At 36.3% G+C, this 17,977-nt stretch overlaps 1 protein-coding gene across 3 annotated transcripts in view; it reads left to right on the top strand.

The window, feature by feature from the left end:
- LOC131690024 (orexin receptor type 2-like) overlaps positions 1-17,977 on the top strand; it is a 651,430-nt gene that overhangs the window by 213,895 nt on the left and 419,558 nt on the right. For all 3 annotated transcript variants that reach the window (XM_058975467.1, XM_058975468.1, XM_058975466.1), the window contains exon 3: positions 4,340-4,379. The gene's annotated coding sequence lies outside the window, so the exon portion shown is untranslated. The remainder of the gene's footprint in view (positions 1-4,339; positions 4,380-17,977) is intronic.

Raw genomic sequence — 17,977 nt, 5'->3', positions numbered from 1 at the left:
ACATGTGCGCTGCTTTCCAGCAGGAAGGGAATGTACCAGTAGTGAGTGATAGCTCGAAGACTCGCCGAAGTGGTTCAAGAAGCCCGCTGATGCACTTTTTGACAAAAATCGAGGGAACACCATCTGGACCTGGGGAACAAGATGCTTTCAGTTTGGCATTTGCTGCAAGAATGGCAGCATTATCGACACAAATTCGGTTGATGGTTCGTCCTAGAGAAGGAGTTAAATTAAAGTTAGATGTAATGGTTTTAGAATTGATAAAACTGTAATTTTTAATCGTATTTTCAAAACATACAAATATAAGTAAATATTTATTTATCTTTTATTTTCATGCATGAAAATAATTGTTAAATAATTAAATAATGGCAAGAGTGTAATCTTGACGTCTAGCCGGCAGAACGCTGCATCATGGATTGATTTTCGATCAAAGTAATAAAACCGGTGGGTAGGAGGAGATATGTATGCAGACGCAGCTGACCGTATAATATTAGCAAATTCTTGGAATATGCTGGTACATAAACTAAATCAATCTCAGCAATTCGGACGTACCCTGCAGACCTAGACAGGCAGCGAATAGGGATTCTTGTTCACTCAGCTAGACAATGATAATGGGATGTCCTTTTTTCGGGGAGTGTTTCAACATTGAAATCACCCATTCATTGGCGTCTCGGTGGCTGGATTTCAGTCTCGGTCGGTTCGATTTATTATAACATTTACACCGTCTTAAGTGGTTGAAAATTAACTGTTATGGTAGGATGAAGAGTGTTTCTGGTGGAATGGACGCTTCAACGGTGAATCGAAACAATATAGGGTTAACGTTGCTTAAATAGTCTTAGTGCCACAATTCATCACAACTTATTTGAGCTTATTGGTTGAAGCAGTGCGTGCTGTCTCCGTTCAACGCATTACCCCAAATAACAGAAGGATTTAAAAAAATCTCGACAAACATTTGATTAGGGCTTATAAGCCAACTGCCAAAATTCAAAATTCCGGACAAAAAGATATACGCTAGTCACAGATGTTGGTAGTAAACAAAAGAGAGAAGTTTTTTCTTTCATTTAGTGCTGTGAAATGTGTTCGGCCAGTAACGGTTTGTCCGAAATTTTCCTCCAAAGGGAATTTTGACAGTTAGTTTTTACGCCGTAATGATATGTTTGTCGGGAAATTAGTCCCTAATAGCCAGCTTTGGAAGAAAAATATCAGTGAATCAGATAGAAATTTGCTCTTTGGCTCAATACTGTGACTTGTAACTAACTAACTAACGTTTCACCGGAATTTCGCTCCAACAACTTTTTTTTAACAAATATTGGTTTAAATACCCTAATCACATATTGATCGACAAATTGTGTGATGTCATTACTAATAAGTTGACTAAAAAATTTGTTACCCTACCCGAGCTGCCAGTGTGGAACTATTTATTTGCAGCTTATGGCGACGCACGGTGAAGTAAAGAAGATTCAATCAAGTTAACGAAATTCTTGAGATAGAAAATGCGTCATTTAGTTTATTGTTTTCCTCTACTTCTTGTTTTCATGCTTTTGAAAATGTTGTTAACACTACTGAAACTAAAATTGATTTCAACAAATCACGTGCTGCTCTGTTGAAAATAGACGTCCACTCACTTGAAAAAATTCCAATCATTTTATTCCATGTCGATAAACGTGATTGTCGGAATCACTTTTGCCTAAATGAGTATTAGAGTGGTTCGCGGTTGCATGGGAAAACTTCAAAATGATTTAAACTAGCGGGCACAGCACTTTTTGAGTTCCTTTTGTGGTCCCAAATGCCTGTGTAAAATTTGGTAGCGATTGATTGCTTCCCAGGTTTGCGCATTGCGTTCAAAGTTTGTATGGGATTTTATATGGGGAAATTAATTATTTTGCATTTACGTTATGAAATATCGCTATTTCACTCAATATGAAAAAACAGCTTTATAAAACTACAGTTCAAACCTTGTTTAACAACTTTGTCGAAGACCGTAACTAACTACAAGTTTTCCAAAAATAGTTATAACGATTTTAAAACTTATGGTAAAATACAAATGCAGAAATTGATTACATTTTCCAACACTGCCAGTGCACCACCGACATCGACATTAACAACTTTAATAAATGAGAATATATTGGTCGCAGAGACTTGGTACCCTTGAATGAAATGTTCAGAATGAATTGCTGAATATCATAGACGTAGTCAGAAAATGAAAAGACGAAGGGGGGGCATGTGTAGTCCCCAGACCCTGTTTAGATTGTTTTGCATAAGACAAAGAATCATTACGTCCTTGTAAATGTCAACGACTGAACTTTCTTAATATTTTGATAGACCCAAATATGAATCATACTACAATCTTTGTTGTGGGGCATAAGATTTACAATATTTAGAATTCACACCTACAAATTTATGTGTTGTTTTTGCTTGGGGCAAAAACTAACTCAGCTCTGGAAATCGTGTTGGGTTCTAACCTGAAGTATATTTCTGGTTCGCCAACATCACCTCTGTTTTGCGTGAACCTAACTCAATTTCATCAAAAAAAAAAACTCTTGTTTGAAATAACTATTCTGGTCTGGTTCCTAGATTCTCAAACGAAAACGTCAATAGAAACAATTCCGAGACTTCAAGGAATCTAAGGACATGCATTTTTTAAAATTCTAACTCTGAACGGCTAAGAAATAGGTTTTTAAAATATGTAAAACTTATAAACCGCTGTACAATTTTAAATGAGATAACAGTAGAGCCCTTAAATAGTAGCACTCAAACACGTAAGATTAATTTTTAATTCGGCGGTTTAAACCTGCGTTGAAGATGTGCTCCTTATGTTATACTAAACTATTTAAACAGGGAACTGGGGAGTACACAAGCCACACCCCCTCTTGTTTTCATTTTCTGACTACGTCTATGTTATTCAACAATTCATTCTGAACATTTCGTTCAAAGGTATCAAGTCCCTGCGATGAATATATTCTCATTTATTCAAGTTTAAAGTATCGCTGTCGTGGTGTACTGACAGTGTTGGAAGAAATAATAAATTTCTGCATTTGAATTGAACCATAAGTTTTAAAATCGTTATAACTATTTTTTTGAAAACTCGTAGCTAGTTACCGTCTGCGACAAAGTTGTTAACCAAGGTTTGAATTATCGTTTTATAAAGCTGGTTTTTCATATTGAGTGAAATAGCGATCTTTATTAACGTAAATGCAAAATAATTGATTTCCCCATATAAAATCCCATACAAACTTTAAACGCAATGCGCAAACCCGGGAAGCAACCGACCGCTCCCAAATTTTGCACACTCATTTGGGACCACGAAAGGAACTCAAAAAGAGCTGTGCTGAAAAATGTCATTTTCGAGCCACGCTAATGAGTATGTCTTTAGGTATAACTTGTAGTGTTTTGAAATTTGACCCTCCTTTACTGCTGTCCGATTTCCGTTTGACCGAAAGCATCAATTTGCCGAAAGTCATTTCGCCAAATATCGCTTGAACGTATCTAATTTCGTAGATTGCCATTTGGTCGATAGGGTCGTTTTACCGAATGAGTCATTTGGACGAATGCTATTTGGGTGGATGCTACTTTACCAAATAATCGTAATATAGAAATTGTAATAACTAAATTAGAATCGGTTGTGATTTATTGGTGTTATTTTTTTGCATTGTGGATATTTCCTCCATTTTAACATTTCATTCAAATTTCTGTCCAACGTAGACGTAATAAAGTAGTAGAAAAGAGAAACCAATAGAAAAAATATGCTATCGATGAAAACAAAGTTCTCCGTATACATTGCAAATACACAAAACAACACCATCAAAAAAGTCTTACGTCAAAACCCAAAAAAAAAATAATTAATTAGTTGTTTAATTTGAACGGCGATTTCGCTCCCGTTAACTGGGCAAGGGATCAGAAGTCAACAGTCTGCATTAGTTATGTAAAAAAAGTTTGTTTAGTTATACATTAAAATGATGATTTATTCCTTACGTCCATCATGCTTAACGTATATTATGCCTAATGTTCATTATGCCTAAAGTCTTTATGCCTGCCGACCATTATGCTTAATACACGTATTCCTAACGCCCTTACGTCCAATATATTTTTGCCTAAGGCGTTACACCCAATGTAAGCGGTTAGGGGTACCGGAATTTTGCACGCTTGTCCACAAAGGGGAAGAGCGGGTCAAAAACGAAGTTTGTTTGTCCACGTGGTATATGAACGATAAGATGTCGTGTCGATAAATCAACTGAATACAATAACCAAATTAATAACGTACGCTGAGTCAATTGCTCACCCTGCCATCTTATGATTTTTATTTTGAATCGATATCTGATCAATCGTTTCTCTTTCTTTTCAGATATACAATGAAGTAGAACGATTTTACTCTTATGGTCAAGGTAAGATCTTCCTTTTTTCAAGCCCCTAAGATATGAAAAAGAAGGGTTTATGACATATGTGTATATGTGGGTTCATGTCGTAACTAAACTGTGGAATGTAATTACAAATTTAATGATATTCAATGGAATCATCACATAAAATAAACAATGTTGTCAATCCACGAAGACGGCCGCATTCTCGTAATCATCCTTTCTTTCGGTATTCACGCGCAATCTTCAGAAAAGAAGACATCCGAAAAGCTGGAATAGTAGTATGCGACTTAAATCACAATTCATTCTGTTCAAGTTTTGCAGCTGAAATTAGCGGAAACTAATCACGAACGAGCTTAGGTCGGATGTTTCGAAAGTGGGTTTTTCATCCTGACGAATTTCGCGCCAACTCGGACAAATGTTGGCAGCACCCTCTCAGATTTTAATGAAACTTTCTGTATATGAAGACATTGTCACAAAAAGCCACTTTGCATACTGTGCTTTTCCAAAAATGATCTAGACTGTCTTTTGAAAAGAGTCACACTTTTTTACCAATTTTTTTTTCAAATTGCCATAGTCTAAAAATGACAAATCCTACAAAAAATTGTTTTTACAAAATTAGTCAAATTTTTGAATAAAAATATTGAAAAAATTCTTCATCGACTCCTATATTGAAAAAAAAATCGATTTTAAAAATTTAAAGTCGATTTACAAAAAAACATCTTTGATTTGGATAAAATTTTGTTTCAAGGTAGGTAATGTTCCCTACCTACCATCAAAAATTCTAGTTGAGCACTTTTCTGCTACTTATCCTCTGAACAGTACAACAAGAGAAGAACTCGAAGAACTGTATAATAACGCCAAAACAGTATCTGGCATTCAGAAATTCCAGAGTTTTGTGCCTATTCCTGCTGGCAAAGTAGAGAGGAAAAGGTATTCTAATTCAGAAGATGAACCAAAAATATTTTCCTTGCATAGAAGTAATACAAAATAGCATGCATGAAGATAGTTTAACGTTATATTTAAAAATAAATAAATATGTAAAATTCAGTACATAATGTTGTAGTGGTTATTTCTTTCCCTGATCCTTCCTCAGAAGTAAACAAGAAAATAAAGAAGAAATAATGGTATATTTGTTTACTGACATAAACTCTTTTCAATGGGATTCTTGATTAATAAAAATATACTTAGTTGCTAAATTAGAGAATATCTTCTGATAATCTGAGTTTTTTTAAATTCTTAGATGAGTATGACTTTCATTGGTTTAGTTTTCGATAAAAATACACTGAATAAAAATTCAGTTTGGACAAGGAACATTTTTTTACAAATCGATCATGAATCGACCAAAGGGCCGAAGTCGCAATGATATCGAATCGAGAAAGCTTTGAAAATTCACTTCAGAAAATTAAATCGTATTTTAACAGTGTTTGCATACTGCACTTTCAAATGTATTGAAACACTTTAAAACAATACTAGTTTTCGGTAGCATAACTAAATTGTTTTATATAATAACGTTTTCGTTGATAAAATTGAAAAAAAATATTTCACCGAGTGTTATAAAATGTTGATTGGGTCATTTTCAAGTCGCCCTCTTGTTTTGACGACTCTCAATTTCGCCCTACAGTGTCGCCAGAAAACAAAAATCAAATGTGGTTTTCGCCGTGTTCGCCGGAGGGGAAAATTTATTCACCCGGGCGTAACATGCATTTGGTTTTTGTTTGGGGCGATTCTTTTTACGGACTTTGTAAACAATTATGCTGCCAATTTCGCCCGTATACACTACCTTAAAAAAACAGAGACGTAACTCGCCTGGTGGTTTGTTTACAGTTGAAAGTAGGATCCGCCGTTTGGTTTTTTATTGATTTCCATGAAGGGTGAAACATTTATAAATGAGTTTTTATATTTATTATGAAGTATTTTTACTCCTTTAAGATATTATTTAAATCTCCGTTTGTGTACATTTGTTATTTAGGCCCATTTGTCGGTACACGATTTTTTTACTTGAAAGTGCCCAAGTAGAATTTTTGACGGTGGGTTGGGAACATAATTACCTATCTTGTAAATCGACTTTAAATTTTGAAAATCAGTTTTTTTCAGTGTAGGAGTCGACGAAGAATTTTTTCAATATTTTGATTCAAAAATTTTACTAATTTTGTGAAAATCACTCTTACAACATTTTTTGTAGGATTTGTCATTTTTTGACTGCAGCCATTTGGAAAAAATTGGTAAAAAAAAGTTTGACCCTTTTCAAAAGACCAACTCTGAACACGATTTAGCGCGAAATTCGTCATACCTGCTTCAGACGGATGTGAAGAGGGTTTTGTTCGTGTGGATGATTTCTATTGGTAGTTCGACTTACTCATCATTTCCACCCAATGGACTATGTTTACAGGTGAATTTCCTGTCCACATTTCGGCATTTTGAAATCCGCCAGCTCGAATAAAACAATCAAACAAACGGTAACATTTACTCGAGAGCAGTAAACAAAAACCAACTTTTCGCGACTAGAACGGAAATTCTGTCGCACTTGAAAAGATTGCAGTTTAAAACCATCTGCAGCGTTTCAACGTTTGACAATGTGACGACCAAACGGACCGCCCTTTACTTTCGACAGCTTTACACTTGTACTTACCGATCCATCGATTGGGTCATTAATTCAGTATTTGTAAATGATCCGAAATTAATTGCTTACGTCCGCGCGCGCGGAAGCCGACCGGGTGAAGTTAAATAATTTCCAAATAATCAATTTGTCGAAATCAATATTTACCGATTAATACCCGAAGCCGATTTGCTTCTTTCTCCGTCGTTTCGTTTTTTCTCTCGGTCACGGAAGTGTGATTGAATTTATTTACTGCTTCGAACAATAACAAGCAGTAAACCGAAGCGAGCAAAAGCGCAAATTTACTCCCGAAAAATGTTTGATCGTTTGCTTGCCCGGTCGAGCAAAAAAATTATTGAACTGAAGGCATGTGCAGTAGGGTGACTAAATTTTTGGCATCCTGTACGACAGTAGATCTGTTGCTTTTTTATTTAAAATGACTTTATTTGATTAATCAAATACAATAATTGTAAACGTTTTCTAGTTTTCATTTTATTTCTTATTCAATATATTTGGTGTTACTTGTTGCTGGCACTTTTCGTCTCTGTTTTGAAACCTTTTTGTATCATTTACGGCATGCGTATTTTATCTGAACTCAAGTAACTGAGTTTGACTGGTCTGATCAGAATTTTAATTTGGTTTATTTAATGCGGCGATTTGTATTAGCTTGTTTTCACCGGAAATTCGTTTGTATATAATACGTTCAGAGCGTTTGATAAGATTAGGCCTCTTGAGACTAATATTTTCCGTTTCTGTCTTAAGAGGGTTAAGTATGACATTCCACTAAGTTGCTCGAAAAGTATTGTATAAAAATTAATCAGATTGACAGGTGCCAACGAATTAAACCAGTTTGAATTGAGGTTGAACTGAAAACGGTACGAAAATCGAAAACTAAATCATTTTAAATTAGTTATGGAATTTGCGCTACGGCTTCGTCTCATCAGAATCCGACACTAACTTAGTGACAGGACAAAGCAAACGTCGGATTGACGCTAGCTTAAAAAAACGAAAACATAATCCGTGTTTCTGAGCATACCTCTAGTCCTACGAGTTCCTTGCCAGAAAACTAGTTTTTATCTATATTTTTGTCCGCTAAGGAGAAATATAGCGCAGTGTAAATCTTTTTAGTTTTCTAAATCGGAAATGAAAATCAATCACCAGAACTATAGCCATGCTTAGAATAAGCTAATTAATTTTCATGAAGATTGACCAACTGGCGTGGAAAAGAACTGACTTTGTCGTTTTCGATGTCTGTAATATCCTCAGTTCAACTTTAAATTCATATTTCCAGTTTCTAAATCACCCTATAGCACATTCCGCTGACCAACACCGTGTACCGTGAACATCAGACGAAAGTTGGCATGCAACGGCAGTCAGTCAGTCTAGAAGTGTACATACATATCCATATGAATACTTTTCCACTGGCACGGACGCTGGTCAGTCGGTCGGTGCAAAGGGTCAAACGCAAGCAAAGTAAACCATCATCCCGCGGAGAGTCCTAGTCGGCGACCGACGTGACGCCTCGGTCAGGCTGTCTCGCCCGTCAAGAGTTTCAACACGCGTCGGTATCGCACATTCTATGCAATGTGTAGTCCCACAGCTGGTCGACATGTTTTGGCCGTTATTCGTCATGGGGGTTTTGTCCGGTGGATTTCTTTGAACTCTATACGCCGGAATCGGTATGCATGAATTGGGAATGGTGTTTCCACGTCTGCCCGTCTAAATGTTGGAAGCTATAGGGACATTTGCTGGGGAACTCCTCTAGTTACGATGGATTAGAAGGTGAAGGGGAGAGAGAAAGTAACAACAATGTTTCACATTCTAATATTTTCGTCACATTGTAGGTACCCGTTATTACTATTTTTGAATATGGAGTGGTAATAGTGGCAGGTTATATGGCGAAACAAATTTACTATGATCACTATTCTGGAATGTCGCAAACGGACTTAGGTATTTCATGACTGAAACATCATAATGTCCTGTTATGAAAGGTATCAAAATGCATGTAGTATCCATGTGCTCCTTCAAGCCACATTGGCTTTGTTATATTGCTCTGTACTAAAGCCAACCTACTCTTAAGGTAGGATGAACAGTATTTGCCCAAACCAGAACCAGTACAGTCGTGATTCGTTGGTTGGACACTTTTTAACTGGACCGCTTTTTAGTTGGACCTCCGCTAGTTGGACCATTGTCCAACTAAAAAGCATCTGGATGTCAAAATGTTATGTCAAATTTACTTTGACAATCAATCTGACAATGATTAGAGATGTGAATAGATGCAATTACACTACCAACGTCTCCTTTGGTGAGTTTTTGACATTTGTCAGTCGGTCCAACTAACGAATCAAATTCGTTAGTTGGACAGAGGTGTGGCCCAACCAGCGAATCACGACTGTAGTGGCTTTGTACGAAATAACTCAAATCGATTGAACCGATTTGAATCTCTATCACTCAGAGCTTTCACCATTCATTCAAATTCAATCCGAACGAACCACAATACAGTTCAGTAAAACGCTTGCCTTCACCCCAACCGAATGAATTGCCTCTATGGATACCGAAGCAACAACACGAGGAAACAGAAACAGGAACGAATATATCCACACACGCTTGCATAAGCACGTATCATTATAATGATGAACAGTTGTGAGTATCATTGAGAGAGAGGATATCAGTATTCTCTTCTCTCTTGAATAGTGGTCCCTCTTTGCTTGGTTGATTATTTGATGAAATTGGTTCAAGAACATACAAGCTGTTGAATCATTCAGATTCATTGTGTAATGCTGAATCTGAATATAAAATTCTTCTGGGCATATTAGCGGTTTTCAGCGTCTTTCGCTACGTCAGTTAAGAACATATGGCTTGTGGAGCGGACAATAGGCAACAGGTACCGCTTATTCAATTCTGCTGAGGTTTGAGGGGAAAAAATTTGAACTTGTGTTCACGATGCTTTATAAATTTAGGGAAATCGTGGATATTCAAACATCGATATGCATTTTATCAGTTTTTGGATGTTGATACCTCAGATGATTCAGCCCAACACATATAGGTTCAATTTTTTCTAACATTGTATCTCTAGCTTACGAATATTTGGAATTTTATAATCGTGAACCAAAACGAAGTGGTTATAAGTTATTCGCTTTTAACAAGGACAATATGTGTTTCAAACTATGATGTACTACATTCTTTTCCTAAATGTTGCACGGACAGGTATAATGTTAACAAATATATTATTAACCACAAATTTGATGAGCAAGATTTAAGACTCCTGATTAAATTGGATACCTACTAACGGACTGTTTAAAATGTACGGCATATTGTGGAATATTTAATAATCAGAAAATTACTTCGAGCTTTGTCTAAAGTTGAGCAGGATTAGTAAAATTACACATGCCTTCAAATCTTTGGGAAGAACTTAGTATCCCGCTTTAATGATTTAGTGATCTGGACATATTAATTCGCTGCAATTATTCCGAGCTTGGCGAATAAAGTTTTATTCGGAATATCCTCCAAATGAATCTTGACAGCTGACTTTAATGCCTTTATTCTAAGTTACCCGAGATTTTTTTGCAACCAGGCAACCAAAAATGTTTTCAAATTTTGTTAAATGGAAAAAACGCTATTTTTTTCCTATTCCATCAGCATTACTATCCTATCATTCAAAATTTGTCAACTGGTTAATAAAAACTTGACACAATTTAACAAATTTCATTCATGGACATTTAAATCAAACACGATTTACGAAATTCATAGTCATGTGAAATTGAAATTAAATCTAAAACATTTTTGATGCTCGTATATGTCAGGAGCAGAACACGTAAATTTTTACGATTTTTTCTAGTTCGGTGTTATACTAGAAAGCCCCCCTGAGTTGAACTGGAACAACGACTGGCTTATGAATATTTTAAAATATATTGTATTCCATAAGACAAATTGTTTTTGGTTTAATAATTGAATGTCTTCCAAAACTCGTTGAAATGTAATATGCAAAAGTATTATGCGTATTAATGATTTTTTCAGAATCGATAATTTACTTTTTCTAAAGTTGCAAAAGTTTTTCTGTGATCGTTTTTTTCTGGTCAAGTCTCCCCACCGCGGGAGCTTGACCAAGAGAATTTTGAAATATCAGAACAAAAAACAATGGCATAAAAACATATACTGTAATCTTTTCTTTCCATATTGTTGAGGTTCTTAGTTAAAAATATGAAACGATTGCATTTCATGAGCTTCGATTTTTTTAATGCATTTCTTTTTTTGGATTAACTGTACTGATTACATTGCAGGTTCACGTGTCACAAAATCAGCCATAAAAAATCATTAGTGTATCTATCTGTGGTGTCCTTGAACGATTGATTGAAAAAAATTCTCTTCTATTTGGAAACGGGAACGATTTTTCCAAAAAAAAACACCAGTTTCACCTGATAAAAATATTAACAAATCCATAACATTAATATGAAAATTTTGACGAAAAAATGGAATCGTTCAAGGACACGGCGGTTAAATTAAGAACAAGCAAAAATAAAGTTTTGAAATCGGTTGCAAACTCTTTCGGTACTCGTAGTCACCGCAAATATCGTGATAATCGCGTTTAATGTTTCAAGTATAAGCCACACCTCTGCAAGGGAGCAAGATGAAAAATGAAATGAAGAAGATGAAAAATTATCTTAGGGGATCGAACAAATATAAAAATATAAAAAAATTAAGTTCCAAATGGAACACTTTTTAATAATTGTTGAATTTCGTGCTTGGTAAAGTCTCCCCATGTTCCCTTAACCCTATTTGTATTTTCACAATTCAACAGATGCAATAGGTTGAAGATAAAACTAAAAATATTGCATATGAAAAGCGCATAGAACATGTACCTATCTCGAATAAAAATAATAAAAGACAACAAACACATTCTCGTTATGAGCGCTGTTCTCCGGGGCAGCTGGGCGGCATCATTTTTCGTACCTACATTCGCACCCAGCAAGCAAAGAGAATTTGGGTGCCTATGTACAGCTTGCTATGGAGAACGAATGATGCACAGCGGTTGATATCTCTTCGAATGGGAGAGAGAATGAGCAACGGGTACTATTACGCTATGCTCATATACCTACACTATAGAACAGCAATGATTCACCAGCCTCGGTTGGTGGTGAACCAAAGCCGTCAACTCCGCAGCTCAGTGGTGAATGGTTCAATAGGTCGTATGTTCGTGAAGCGAAGAACGAATGAAGAGTGTTCGTTCTTTTTCAGCTGATTCGTTTTCCAAGCTCTGCTATCACTATAAGATCCGACAAAACTGAACAAACTAACTGAAAAGGCTCCGTTTTTTTAAATTGAATTTGCTGTTTGGAAACGGCTTTAAGGAAGTGAGCTTAGCGTAGCCGTGAGACTTTTATATATTTACAACAACTATTAGAAAGCACATTTAACATGCGTAAATCCAATTTATCGAACGCACTTCATTCAGCCCGCTTCCTTGCTTGTCTTGTGTACTGTCGCCATTGCTGCTGCCTTTGAGATTGTTGATTATTTTTGTTCGGAATCGCCGTTAAAAACTCTTTTGTAATTCTGCTTTTTGGTGTAACAGATCCAACTGGTAATATATTTTTAAAGTGCTACAAACAATCTTAAGTTTTAGCAATTGAAATCTTACATTTAGTTTTTTACTCCTTCCTGTTGTGATTCTATCCTCAATGCAATCAGATCTGTGATACCGTGACCGTACTAAACACGTTAGATCAATAGCATGAAACTTTCGCAATGGCGTTTAGAAAATGTCGGAAGCTGTACTGCACTGTATTTCATCTGCTAACTCCGAAAAGTAACTTGGCACAGTAAAGTATCGTTAGTTTGCTAATAATTCACTCACAATTTAATATGACAAACTTTAATCTGGTTTCTTCCTCTCTACGACTGACGTTTATGCTGCTGCCCTATTAGCGTAGTGGTACGCGCCTCATCGGCCAAACGTTAGTGACACGGGCTATGACAGGGTGCTGCAACAACTTTTTTATATTTTTATTTTGGATGATTTCAGCTTTAAGTAGGTTTGCCTATTCGAGTTAAGTTTGTAGAAATGGAAGTACCATAAAACGGTCCCCAATGCATTTTTCAATATTTTCATTGTTTCATCAATCAGAATTCCGAGAATTTATCGAGATATTTCTAACACAGTTGAGATTAATTTATTTTAAACTTATTCGAAATGGGAGCCTTTTGCCTTAAATCATTGTGATAAAAAATTTCGATGAACACTGAAACAGCTGGCTCGCACTGTTGCTTCTGGAATATTGTTTTATAGTTTTTTCAATAAGTCATAAGAGCATCCTCTTTACGTTTGGGTTTAGCGTTGGCGAATTTCATTGCAAAGTCGAGTGGGTTGATATCCCATGGAGGATGGAGGCCACATTTCCTTGGTTCAAAAAGTGCTGAAAATTATGCTGCCGCCCCCGTTTGCAAATTTCAACGTGTGGAAACTCTTTTTCGGCCGATGGCTAAACTTTCTGCTGTAAAAACTCCTGGTTGATTTTCATCCCATCCGGAATTCGAAAACATGAGGTTTGTGACCACATGAAGCCACTGAAGCCGAAATCTCATAACCGAATCGAGTTTCTGCCTCCTGTGTATGAATTTATCGCTTGGATTGATGGAATCAAGATTTTTGCCAAGTATCCTATCATATTGATGAATAAATTCGCGGCTCACATCGAATACTTTTACCTCCGAATAGAAAACCACGTTTTTCCTTTCGTTCCCTCGAAAAGAAGCTGAAGTTGTCGGAGTTTCAAATTTATAAACCAAGATCTAAAGTTTTTTTTATAAATTTTACATTTGTTATAGAAGATGTAAAAGTTGGCTGAAGAAGATGATGAATTGTATACGAAGCACATTTTTACATGTGCTTGAATTGTGACCCTCCTTTCATGTGCATCTTGCGAGATGTAAATATTTTTAAATGTGCGACTAAAGCGCACTTAATATCCATAAGATTTTCGGGCAGCCAATGAGCATTTCAAAGGCAGTACATTTTAACATTCACTGTATTGTGCCCATCTTATTAACAATGACTCTTATTTACAAATGCTAGCTTAACCCTTTCATGTCCAACTTTTTTCTAGTGCATATATGGTTTCAAAACTATTTTTCCTTGAAAATGGTGGGCTCAAGAAACACGAAAAGCCTTTTTTCATAAAGATAGGTGCTTTCCTCGCAGTGCTAGAAGCTGTTCAAATTTTAACTTAAATGCTCAATACAAATTTCCTAGAATACTTACAATAATCTAGCGTGAAAAATGTAGCCAAAGAAATTGTAAATTGATAAGTTTTATTAGTTTTCAATAATATTGTAACATTACAAAGATATATGAAAAATTCACTTTCCGTCGTCAACGTAAACTGCCTCTGGCAGCACTGCTCCAGCAGAATCCTGTCAGACTAATTGCAATAACTTCAGCTCTAGAGCTAAACCTTGTAACTGTTGATACTCAAATGAAAGACAATAGTCACATTTATTAGCCTTATTTGTTTTTGTAAGCAAATCTTACCTCAATCAAAAGTTATAGCTGCTTAAAAATGTTTTTGCCAATCAGCCATGACAGCAGTGAGTATTACGTTCTGTTGGAATTTTATGGCGTTTTTGCTTGAACCCGACGCTGAGTCAGGTTCTAACGCCAACCGTTGTCAGTTCATACATTTTGACAGCAGTTGGGGTTAGAAACTGACTCAGTTTCGCTTCAAGCAAAAACGACATTAAACTTCGTGTTAATTTGGTACCCTAAAGTGTTTTAGATGGAATGGAAACTCTAGTTTTAACTCATAAGGTTGTAAAAAGCGCTGAAAATATTTAAAAAGATTAACAAAACCGAGGCTTGATTCTATAATCTGTCTGATTTCAGTGCATACTCGCTCTTGAAGGTTACCCTCAGGTCAGTAGAAAACTCCGGTTCAAAGTCTCACCCAAGGTGGCAACCCAATTTGCAAAGCAGAGAAAGGGAATCCGGTATTTCTGAGTCCTGATGCTTGGAAAAGCTTCTTTCTTGGAAATTCCAATGTTGTTCGCGGACGACTACGATTGCCCGAAGGAATGCTATTGGCGATCCTGCAACAAAGATCCTACACGAAATAACAAATCGCCTACACAAGATTTAACAGGATCCACCCAATTTTTACCTTTACGTATTGCAAATAAACAAAAAACGGCCACACTAAGTTAAGCTAACGCTATGGGCGCGAAATTAATTAAATTAAATTCAACTTTATCCAGTGAACCAAACGCTGTGTGTTCCGTATCCGTACCAAATTTTTAATTTCATTCACTAGGCTCTAGGCTTCGAATACAGTCATTTTATTGACACTGAAGAGCTCCAGTCAGCATCTTTCCTAAACCAATAAAGTTGTTCGTCTTTAAATGGATATATTATTTTCGGATGGTGGATCAGTCATAATCGAATTTTCCAAACATGTCAAAAAGTGCTCATGAGGGCGAAAGTGAAGCGGTGGACATCGACACAATACAAATGGATTACATGGACGATATTGGAAACATGAAAACGGAGCCTCGTAATTAGATGTTGTATTTACCGTTCGTGTCGTGAGTGGCAATAAACTTGATTAGCCCGGCTCGGTTTGGCCTCTGTCTCGATATCAGCTCAGTTGTCGAATAAGTTATTTCTCGGAAATTAACCTTTTGTTTTTTGGGGAATTCGTACGATTATTGGTTCGAATGAGTACACCGTTGTAACATGATTATGCAACTGTTATCTTTAAGGGCTATGTGCAGTAATATTTCATCTCGATGAAAGTTTTAAAACTGTTCTCAACATCAATGGATATTATATAAAAACATTCCACCCGGCATAGCATAGCGTATCCGGAAGTTCCACTGACTTTCCTAATTAGGCAGGTTATCGCCTAGCTTCCGCAGGAGAGGCAGGGGTGTACGGAATGTCAGTTCATTAGAAGACTATTATTGTTGACTTTGTTTGGCACCAGCTCAGTGTCACTTTTTGCTGCGTCGGTGGGTGCTACGTTCACCCCGGAAGTAATTCCATGGATTCTGGGCACGACACGTCTCGGGTTGGAAGCATAGTTGCAGTAACGGTCGGTCGGTTCGATCTGAGCTGTGATAGTATTCTCGATTTGAACCCTTGTCGTTCATTCAACCGGGACTCTTGCTTTGATTGAGATTAGAGCCACACCTCGGTGGCGCGTGTCTGGTTTTTACACGGAAAATTGTTATCGTGCTCGGAGTTGATGGTCGATTAAAATTCTTGCTTCCGATGGAATGAGGTAGAGTAAAAGTTTCGTTATTTGAATTGAACGCTTCAGATACCGGGGAGCTACATAGTTACTAAGGCTTAGCGTAAGAATTTAAATTAGAGACGATGTTAGTTAAAAGGAATGTTCCAAAATTCTAAATATGAATAACTTTAAGCTAAAATTTTGGTGTTTCCTGAATAGATCTAAAAACATGAGCGATGAAGTTTCCACAACCATAACATCAGAATGTATAATTAACAAGATAACATTCAGTACGAAATTTTCGGAATATAATGAGAATGGTAGTTTTTGAGTGAATTCGTTATGGTGCATAGCATGCTGTTTGCGATTGAGAAAATGTCTGTCGAAACTAAAAGCAGCTGAACGTTTTTTACTGTTTAAGAATGACGAACGGGTCGTAAGTTGTAGTTATGTTTTTGAATGTTGGAAGCTGTAGCAAACATAAGAGTTTCTAGTATGTAATGCGTCAAGCATAGAAGTTTTGATTCTCTGGTGTTTGCCAGAGGGTTCAAGTTTCTGGACTAAACATTTACTACTCCTGTATCGATTTTGTTGGCTATTTTCGGCAAATTTGAGACTAAGAGAAACGAAAGCAATGAAATTGAAAGACGGATAGGTATTCTAGAGCGAATCAGTTATAAACTTAGAACGGAAAACTAGAACTAGGCAGGCTCATATGGGCATGATCGAAAGGAAATGTGAAGAATTCTTTGCCTTATGCAGAGTAGGAGTTGGGCGTTGCACCCAAGTCTACCGCATGGTCTATGGTAGAACATAACTCATCATCATGTTTTACCGCCGGGTCCCTTGATACTATTGAACTAAGTGGCCCCAATAATTGAATTGAGAGTGATAACAAATAATCTGCAGCATTATAAAACCATTCCTACTCCATACCGGCCTGAAGCTCTACTCTAAATTGGACCCAATTTAGTCGACCGGGTTGAAAATGGAATCAAAATGTAGGGGAAAGTGATCGGTTGTCGGCACCCCTATGTAACTTTGGACAGAAAGCAGGTCATACTGACAAGCTGAAGCAAACAGTTTCGTATGTTCTATTCTACAACCAAAATATTTTTTGAACAAGTTAAAATCTATTCAAAAGTTTTTCTTTAACATTTTAGAAAGAATTAAATCGATCGAAACAATATGCGCATTGAATATTTATGAAGTGAATTTATTCTATACTGTGATTCAACATTGAATGGTGACGAAATGTTCGTCACAATTTTTTTTGGTTCAGTTTTGAAAAAGGTACCCCTTTTTTGTGGCAAATTCTGAATTTTATACAGCCCAATCAATAAATATGAGTATTTTCGGAACAGGCTTGAAGAGTAGATGCCAGACACCATTTTGAAAACCAAGATGGCGACATCCGGTTTAACGAATTCTCTATATCTCAATCAATATGGATATTTTCGACACGGTTTTTATGAGTCGATGCCAAAAATTGATGACTGATGCCATATTGAAATCCAAGATGACGACTTCTCTATTCTAAAAGCACCCAGATTGAAGATTTTCAGATTTGTCCATGGTAAAAAATCCGTCATATCAATTATGACGGATTTTTAACTATAGTTTTGACATATTGAATTTTGGTATGGTGACGAATATCAATTTTGGATATGGAGACATCCTACTATTACAACCTTTGCAAATGATAAATATCCACATTGTACGGTTTCATATGATAACGAGCCTAGGAAAAGTCACTATTATTAATTTTGAATTATCCGTCTTTGTTTTTAGAATGACAGCGAAAA

The sequence above is a fragment of the Topomyia yanbarensis genome, chromosome 3 (genome assembly GCF_030247195.1).
Source record: "Topomyia yanbarensis strain Yona2022 chromosome 3, ASM3024719v1, whole genome shotgun sequence".
Classification (NCBI taxonomy): Eukaryota; Metazoa; Arthropoda; class Insecta; order Diptera; family Culicidae; genus Topomyia; species Topomyia yanbarensis.
Note: the sequence above shows the minus strand (reverse complement) of the source record. Positions and strands in the feature narration are given on the sequence as shown.